This window comes from Oncorhynchus clarkii, chromosome 15 (genome assembly GCF_045791955.1).
Source record: "Oncorhynchus clarkii lewisi isolate Uvic-CL-2024 chromosome 15, UVic_Ocla_1.0, whole genome shotgun sequence".
NCBI classification, from domain to species: Eukaryota; Metazoa; Chordata; class Actinopteri; order Salmoniformes; family Salmonidae; genus Oncorhynchus; species Oncorhynchus clarkii.
In genome coordinates, this window is record NC_092161.1 from 33396335 (window position 1) to 33405366 (window position 9032).

The 9032-nt window shown below is 41.1% G+C and overlaps 1 pseudogene; it reads left to right on the forward strand.

Moving 5' to 3' along the window:
• Positions 1-935: 935 nt before the first annotated feature.
• On the forward strand, positions 936-4602 carry LOC139366838 (DNA (cytosine-5)-methyltransferase 3C-like; annotated as a pseudogene).
• Positions 4603-9032: the final 4430 nt, after the last annotated feature.

Consider the following 9032-nt stretch of genomic DNA (forward strand, 5'->3'; position numbering starts at 1 on the left):
TGGTCATACTGACTCTAGGTTCTCCCCGCCGCATATAGTTCCTCACAAGGTTTCTCCCTTCTAGGGAGTTTTCCATGGACATACTGACTCCATGTTCTCCCCTGTCACATTTACTTCTTTAATAGGTTTCTCCCTTCTAGGGAGTTTTTCTTGCCAAGGCAAGCTATCTGGCATCACCCTTATTGAGTCTAGTTACTTAAAAGTTTCTTCCTTCCAGGGAGTTTCATTGCTAATGCTGGTTCTCTATCTCTACAGAATCGCTTCCTACCAAACTTCAACTGATACCGAATTATCACCACTTCCAACTCATTCGATTCTGCCCGTCACCCTGGCATCTTTGACAACATCATCCAATCTCAAGACTCCCATATCTTCACCTTCAAATGAATCAAGAGCAGCTCGCCAAATCCACCCGGTCTTTCTGTATCGCCTCCCATCCTTCATCAGCCTCTACGAACCTCTAACTTCCTCATCAACCTCCAGCTATCACAGAATGCAGCCCCTCATCATCACAGAAACTGGTCACGTAACCTACTGCCAATGGTTCCATCTTCATCTTCACGACACCCTCACCAAATCCACCAATAGCTGCCTGATCACTCAGATAATCTCCCAGGCCGCTTGTCCTGCCAGGCTTACCACAGCTACATCTGATCAAACCCACAAGATCTCCTTCAAGCCCACACTACACTCTGTTCCGGAATTATCATCCGGTAGTCCTGACTTTTTGGGGTCTGCACTGTACAATCAGTTGCCTCAAATAGGACTCCTTCACCAAACACCCAGAGTCCCATTCTCCACCTGATCCTGTCACTCCACCATGACCTGAATCACTGTGCCAATCCAACATCAAGAGCAGCCCTCTCCTTCAGAACTTCAGACAATCACATCCCTCCACCAATGAGCACCCACTATTTGTTGTCCTACTAACAACCATGTCCTCCACCAAGAGCACCACGCTTTTCATAAACTACACCACTCCACCAAAGCGCCTGCTCTTCATCGTCCTACGGACAACCACGCCCTTCTACCAAGAGACTTCCACTCTTCATATTCTTACGGACGATCACGCCCCTCCACCAAGAGCACCCGCTCTTCATCATCCTTCGGACAACCGCACCCCTTTACCTAGTGAACTGACAGTTAATACAGTTATTTTATTCTGATCATAGAACTCTGAACACTTCAGTGTATCTTACCTGGTAAAATAAGGCTATTATAAAAATGTAATAAGAAATCTACCTCTTGACTACTACTACTGTGTCCATATGGCCTATTCCTATACTATATTCAAATGCCAGTAAGCAAGGAAAAGTTTGGCAACACAATTTATGTCACTAACCAGAAAACTACTGCACCTAGCCAGCAAGCTAGCTAGCAAAGCTATTGGCATGCAAACGGGTTAATATAACCATTCATATAACTCTAACATAACAGATTTATTTTCTTCTAAATATTAGTTAGCTGTCTAGCATTTATGAGGCCAGCAAATAATGTCTCTCACATGCTAGGAATGTATGTCTTCCAATTTACGAAAAGGTGCCTCTCGCTTCCAAATCAAAGGTTTTTGAGAGGCTTGTGGGTGGAATGTTGATGATGTTGCCCACTGTATGCGCTTTCAGTACCTTGATTGATCCATTCAATATATTTTCAATTGGCGCTGATGAAAATGTATTCTAAAGTGCATTGTATTGGCTTGAAAATAGAGGTGAATGCATATTCAATAGGAGTGTGTGCATTCATTTAGTTATTGAGCTTGTTTTAGGTGACTTCATGGGGCTACAGATGACAAACAATGTATTTCCCTTCCATTTGGGACATTTATTGTACTGAACAACAACATTTGCCTTGAAGTAGCTTAGTTTATAAAAGTCTGCGCTCTCTCTCTTCAGCCAGTAATGACATCATTCACGAGGCAAGAGGGAGGCAGCCCAGAGTAAATTTTGCTGAGGCAATAGATAATCTTTGGGAGAGACGTGAGAGAGAGACTGATTAAGTGAATGAATAAAGTTTAGGTGGAAATCAGCTTTGAAATCAGCATATATATACAGTGCCTTGCGAAAGTATTCGGCCCCCTTGAACTTTGCGACCTTTTGCCACATTTCAGGCTTCAAACATAAAGATATAAAACTGTATTTTTTTGTGAAGAATCAACAACAAGTGGGACACAATCATGAAGTGGAACGACATTTATTGGATATTTCAAACTTTTTTAACAAATCAAAAACTGAAAAATTGGGCGTGCAAAATTATTCAGCCCCCTTAAGTGAATACTTTGTAGCCCCACCTTTTGCTGAGATTACAGCTGTAAGTCGCTTGGGGTATGTCTCTATCAGTTTTGCACATCGAGAGACTGAATTTTTTTCCCATTCCTCCTTGCAAAACAGCTCGAGCTCAGTGAGGTTGGATGGAGAGCATTTGTGAACAGCAGTTTTCAGTTCTTTCCACAGATTCTCGATTGGATTCAGGTCTGGACTTTGACTTGGCCATTCTAACACCTGGATATGTTTATTTTTGAACCATTCCATTGTAGATTTTGCTTTATGTTTTGGATCATTGTCTTGTTGGAAGACAAATCTCCGTCCCAGTCTCAGGTCTTTTGCAGACTCCATCAGGTTTTCTTCCAGAATGGTCCTGTATTTGGCTCCATCCATCTTCCCATCAATTTTAACCATCTTCCCTGTCCCTGCTGAAGAAAAGCAGGCCCAAACCATGATGCTGCCACCACCATGTTTGACAGTGGGGATGGTGTGTTCAGCTGTGTTGCTTTTACGCCAAACATAACGTTTTGCATTGTTGCCAAAAAGTTCAATTTTGGTTTCATCTGACCAGAGCACCTTCTTCCACATGTTTGGTGTGTCTCCCAGGTGGCTTGTGGCAAACTTTAAACAACACTTTTTATGGATATCTTTAAGAAATGGCTTTCTTCTTGCCACTCTTCCATAAAGGCCAGATTTGTGCAATATACGACTGATTGTTGTCCTATGGACAGAGTCTCCCACCTCAGCTGTAGATCTCTGCAGTTCATCCAGAGTGATCATGGGCCTCTTGGCTGCATCTCTGATCAGTCTTCTCCTTGTATGAGCTGAAAGTTTAGAGGGACGGCCAGGTCTTGGTAGATTTGCAGTGGTCTGATACTCCTTCCATTTCAATATTATCGCTTGCACAGTGCTCCTTGGGATGTTTAAAGCTTGGGAAATCTTTTTGTATCCAAATCCGGCTTTAAACTTCACAACAGTATCTCGGACCTGCCTGGTGTGTTCCTTTTTCTTCATGATGCTCGCTGCGCTTTTAACGGACCTCTGAGACTATCACAGTGCAGGTGCATTTATACGGAGACTTGATTACACACAGGTGGATTGTATTTATCATCATTAGTCATTTAGGTCAACATTGGATCATTCAGAGATCCTCACTGAACTTCTGGAAAGAGTTTGCTGCACTGAAAGTAAAGGGGCTGAATAATTTATGCACGCCCAATTTTTCAGTTTTTGATTTGTTAAAAAAGTTTGAAATATCCAATAAATGTCGTTCCACTTCATGATTGTGTCCCACTTGTTGTTGATTCTTCACAAAAAAATACAGTTTTATATCTTTATGTTTGAAACCTGAAATGTGGCAAAAGGTCGCAAAGTTCAAGGGGGCCGAATACTTTCGCAAGGCACTGTATATACCAGATTTTAGCTAGCATTGGTAGGCATTTTTGACAAACTTTGCCTGCGATGGCAAAATTGCCATCTGTTTAAAGTAAATTTGAAGACATAATGACAGCAAAATTGATTCCTACTAATTATTTAGCTGTGTTTCAAGGTAGAGAAATACATGGCCTCAGAGATTTGTGAGCAGTCCATCGCAGTCTCCATGATCAACCATGACGGTAAAATGATTAATGTGGCAGACATGCGACTGATCACCAAAGCACACATGCAGAAATGGTGTAGGTTTGATCTGCTCATTGGTGGGAGCCCAAACAATGACCTGTCCATTGTGAATCCATTGCGGAAGGGATTGTTTGAAGGGACGGGACAGCTGTTTGTTTTGTACTATCGGCTGCTGCACATCATGAAGCCCAAGGAGGAGGACCTGCGGCTGTTCTTCTGGCTCTTTGAGAACACAGAGTTCACGAAGAACCATGTTAAGGCCTACTTCTGCCGCTTCTTAGAGTGTAACCCAGTTGTGGTGGATGCAGTGAAAGTGAGCCAACAGAGCATGCTACTTCTGGGGGAACATCCTTTAGATCAATAGGCCCATCACAAAGGATTGCAACCTTCAGGATTGCATAGGGATTAGAAGAGTAGCTAAATTCGCCAATGTTCGGACTGTCAACACAAACCAAAACTCAGTCAAGCAGAGCTCCTTGTCTCAGAGAAAGGCTTGGATGACAATTTGTGGATTAGAGAATTAGATAAGATTTTACATTTACCAAAACACTATACGGACGTGAAGAACATGAATCTCCAGCAAAGGCAGAAGGGGCTAGGGAAGTCCTGTGTTTCACCACCTCTTTGCTTCTATTTATCCTACAAACAGCTTTCCCCCTTCCCTTCCCAGCCACCAAGAAGTTTAGCAACAGCCTCAGAGATGGGGGAGGGGTGTACTTAGGGGTGTACTCACTTATGTGGCCAGCGGTTTAGACATTAATGGCTGTGTGTTGAGTTATTTTGAGGGGACAGCAAATTTACACTGTTATACATGCTGTACACTCACTACTTCAGTGTTGTCACATGAAAAGATATACTCAAATATTTACAAAAATGTGAGGGGTGTACTCACTTTTGTGATATACTGTATGAACAGGCACAGAACAGCAAGGACTTCAGTTATAACTTCGGTCGTCAAGCCCCAAAAAATGGATGGCCACTGACCAGACTATACTATTTATACCCTGTCTGCGGGGTCCCGATGAACATTTCTCCAATCACAGGGAATCTGAATAGACTCAGGGCGGAAACTTTTTGTTACAGCCTGCAAAGTGTAAGCACTTTCCTGAGTACTCTACAGCCTCCCGATAATTTCCTGACACATTTTGGGAGAACATTTTGGGAGTGCTCTGCTCATATGCGAGGCATGTCCCAGATTAATATGGTTTCAACCAATTAGCTACTCGAAAGGATTAACTTCCATTCTCTTATATTGGACAGGCATCATTTCACATTTTAACAAATAAACAGATAAACTCGAACAAGTATGATTACGCATGCACATATTTTGCCGGTCAGTTCCGGTAGAGTCTAACAGCAGTGCATTCTAAATGCAATCAGTGTTTTAAATGTCAAACTTGGTTATCGATGACAGAACTTATTAATGACAGATATCAGGGCAGCTCTGTGGTGGAAGCAACAAAAAAAGGTTGGGCTATTAAAGTGATATAACAGAAGTTTTTTGGGGGGGCTAGCAATCACGAGCCAAAATGGGTCCCCAAAAATGATGTTTCACCTTATTGTGTGCACAAAGGGCCCGATTCAGACTTGGGATAAGTAGACTAAAAATGGACTTAAGTCAACATTTTACTTAAGTCCATGTTGTCAATTCATCTCAAGCCTGAATGGGGCCCAAAGAAGAAAAAAACAACAACTCTGGTGTGCATGTGGAGCAGGTTGGCATTTATTGAGATGACTCATGTACTGGAAGCAGCTCTGCAGAGTGGTCACTAGTTGGTACAGCCACAAAGTCATAGAATCTGTCAGTGCCGTTTAAGATTAGGGAGGACAATTTCTTTCCACCCAGCTCAATGTAACATCGATAGGTTTAGGCTACTACATGATACTCAAATTTTACCTGCTGTACCAGTCAAAAGTTTGGACACACCTACTCATTCCAGGGTTTTTCTTTATTTTTGGGTATTTTCTACATTGTAGAATAATAGTGAAGACATCAAAACTATGAAATAACACATATAGTAAAGTATGTAGTAAACAAAAAAAAAGTGTTATTCTAATCAAAATATATTTGAGATTACTCATAACCACTGTTGGCTTGATGACAGCTTTGCACACTCTAGTTCTTAATGTTTTGTATTCTTGATCTGGGTTCTACAATTAATTTGCACTATTCATGTTTTACCTTTATTTAACTAGGCAAGTCAGTTAAGAACAAAATCTTATTTTCAATGACAGCCTAGGATCAGTGGGTTAACTGCCTTGTTCAGAGGCAGAATGACAGATTTGTACCTTATCACCTCAGGGATTCGATCTTGCAACCTTTCAGGTTACTAGTCCAATGCTCTAACCACTAGTCTACCAGCCGCCCCAATTATGCAGTGATTAACATGTTAAACAAAGCTAAAGGATATAAAGTCCAAACAACATATCAAATAACTAAGAATAAACAGTGAATATAAGACATCAAATGTACAGACAACACTCACTTTGGTCAATAACTTGAAATGTCAACTGTTGAAGCTGAAATATGCATAAGGGGAAACAATGCCACCGTTCACCCCAGTACGCTTGTTATTGTTTTTGTTTTGTTGATGAAACTGATCCATCATCGTGGTAAAAAAAGAATCACAGTAAACACTCTGCTGTTCTTTTGTGCTTGCAATGATGTCAGAGGAAAAAAAATCTGTGTTTGAAGTAAATGAACGTGGCAGTTTCACCATTACGGATTCCAGTTTTAACTTAATTGAATTGGTTAGGTACCAGATAGGTTTTTAGGTAAAACAACAGTTCCGAGCACAAGGCCTTCAGAATGCTGTACATGCTACACAAATGAATAAACAAAACCATGGACTTGTCAAGTCACTCAATCAACCTCAAATACAGTTGCATCTCTATTAACTACCCACAGTGATACTTGCACAAGGACAACCCTGAATTTTCCAACAGAATAGACTTATACAGTGCCTTGCGAAAGTATTCGGCCCCCTTGAACTTTGCGACCTTTTGCCACATTTCAGGCTTCAAACATAAAGATATAAAACTGTATTTTTTTGTGAAGAATTAACAACAAGTGGGACACAATCATGAAGTGGAACGACATTTATTGGATATTTCAAACTTTTTTAACAAATCAAAAACGGAAAAATTGGGCGTGCAAAATTATTCAGCCCCTTTACTTTCAGTGCAGCAAACTCTCTCCAGAAGTTCAGTGAGGATCTCTGAATTATCCAATGTTGACCTAAATGACTAATGATGATAAATACAATCCACCTGTGTGTAATCAAGTCTTCGTATAAATGCACCTGCACTGTGATAGTCTCAGAGGTCCGTTAAAAGCGCAGAGAACATCATGAAGAACAAGGAACACACCAGGCAGGTCCGAGATACTGTTGTGAAGAAGTTTAAAGCCGGATTTGGATACAAAAAGATTTCCCAAGCTTTAAACATCCCAAGGAGTACTGTGCAAGCGATAATATTGAAATGGAAGGAGTATCAGACCCCTGCAAATCTACCAAGACCTGGCCGTCCCTCTAAACTTTCAGCTCATACAAGGAGAAGACTGATCAGAGATGCAGCCAAGAGGCCCATGATCACTCTGAATGAACTGCAGAGATCTACAGCTGAGGAGGGAGACTCTGTCCATAGGACAACAATCAGTCGTATATTGCACAAATCTGGCCTTTATGGAAGAGTGGCAAGAAAAAAGCCATTTCTTAAAGATATCCATAAAAAGTGTAGTTTAAAGTTTGCCACAAGCCACCTGGGAGACACACCAAACATGTGGAAGAAGGTGCTCTGGTCAGATGAAACCAAAATTGAACTTTTTGGCAACAATGCAAAACGTTATGTTTGGCGTAAAAGCAACACAGCTGAACACACCATCCCCACTGTCAAACATGGTGGTGGCAGCATCATGGTTTGGGCCTGCTTTTCTTCAGCAGGGACAGGGAAGATGGTTAAAATTGATGGGAAGATGGATGGAGCCAAATACAGGACCATTCTGGAAGAAAACCTGATGGAGTCTGCAAAAGACCTGAGACTGGGACGGAGATTTGTCTTCCAACAAGACAATGATCCAAAACATAAAGCAAAATCTACAATGGAATGGTTCAAAAATAAACATTTCCAGGTGTTAGAATGGCCAAGTCAAAGTCCAGACCTGAATCCAATCGAGAATCTGTGGAAAGAACTGAAAACTGCTGTTCACAAATGCTCTCCATCCAACCTCACTGAGCTCGAGCTGTTTTGCAAGGAGGAATGGGAAAAAAATTCAGTCTCTCGATGTGCAAAACTGATAGAGACATACCCCAAGCGACTTACAGCTGTAATCGGGGGCTGAATAATTTTGCACGCCCAATTTTTCAGTTTTTGATTTGTTAAAAAAGTTTGAAATATCCAATAAATGTCATTCCACTTCATGATTGTGTCTCACTTGTTGTTGATTCTTCACAAAAAAATACAGTTTTATATCTTTATGTTTGAAGCCTGAAATGTGGCAAAAGGTCGCAAAGTTCAAGGGGGCCGAATACTTTCGCAAGGCACTGTATGAGTATAAAAACTGTTGGCTTTGTGTTGTGTTGCAAAACTTATCAGTTCATGCAATTGAGGAATGTAAAGTATTACAAAATATTACTTAATGTCATTACTAAGTACTGAGAAGTTATCCAATTTAGAGTTTGTCATCATCATCAACAAAGTTGCAATGTGTTCAGTCTTCTCTCAAGGTGATATGGACCTTATCAGACTATATCCTCCATTTAGCCTTCAACAACAGAACACTTCCTAATCATTGGCTAGAATGATACGAGCTGCAGAAAGCACCTGAGGTGTGTGTTCGTATATGAGTTTGGATGCATCCATGTATTCTCTTTATCCAACGGAGAAAAGTATTTTATCGCAGGAAAGTTCTCTTAGAACACTTAATCGCCAGACCGTCCTTCACCAGGCTGCGCTCCACTGGGCACACGCTCTTCTTGCTGGTCTCAGGCAGACAGGGTTTGTGTCTGTACCTTTTGAAACATGGAATTTGTATACAGTACATTGGTTGATTACTTGTGAGTGTCCCTGGCCAAGATTTTTAGGGGACACTTGATTTATTTGAAGGTCTGCTTATAAACTTCTTATAAAACAACGCTGTCTCACATGATTTGT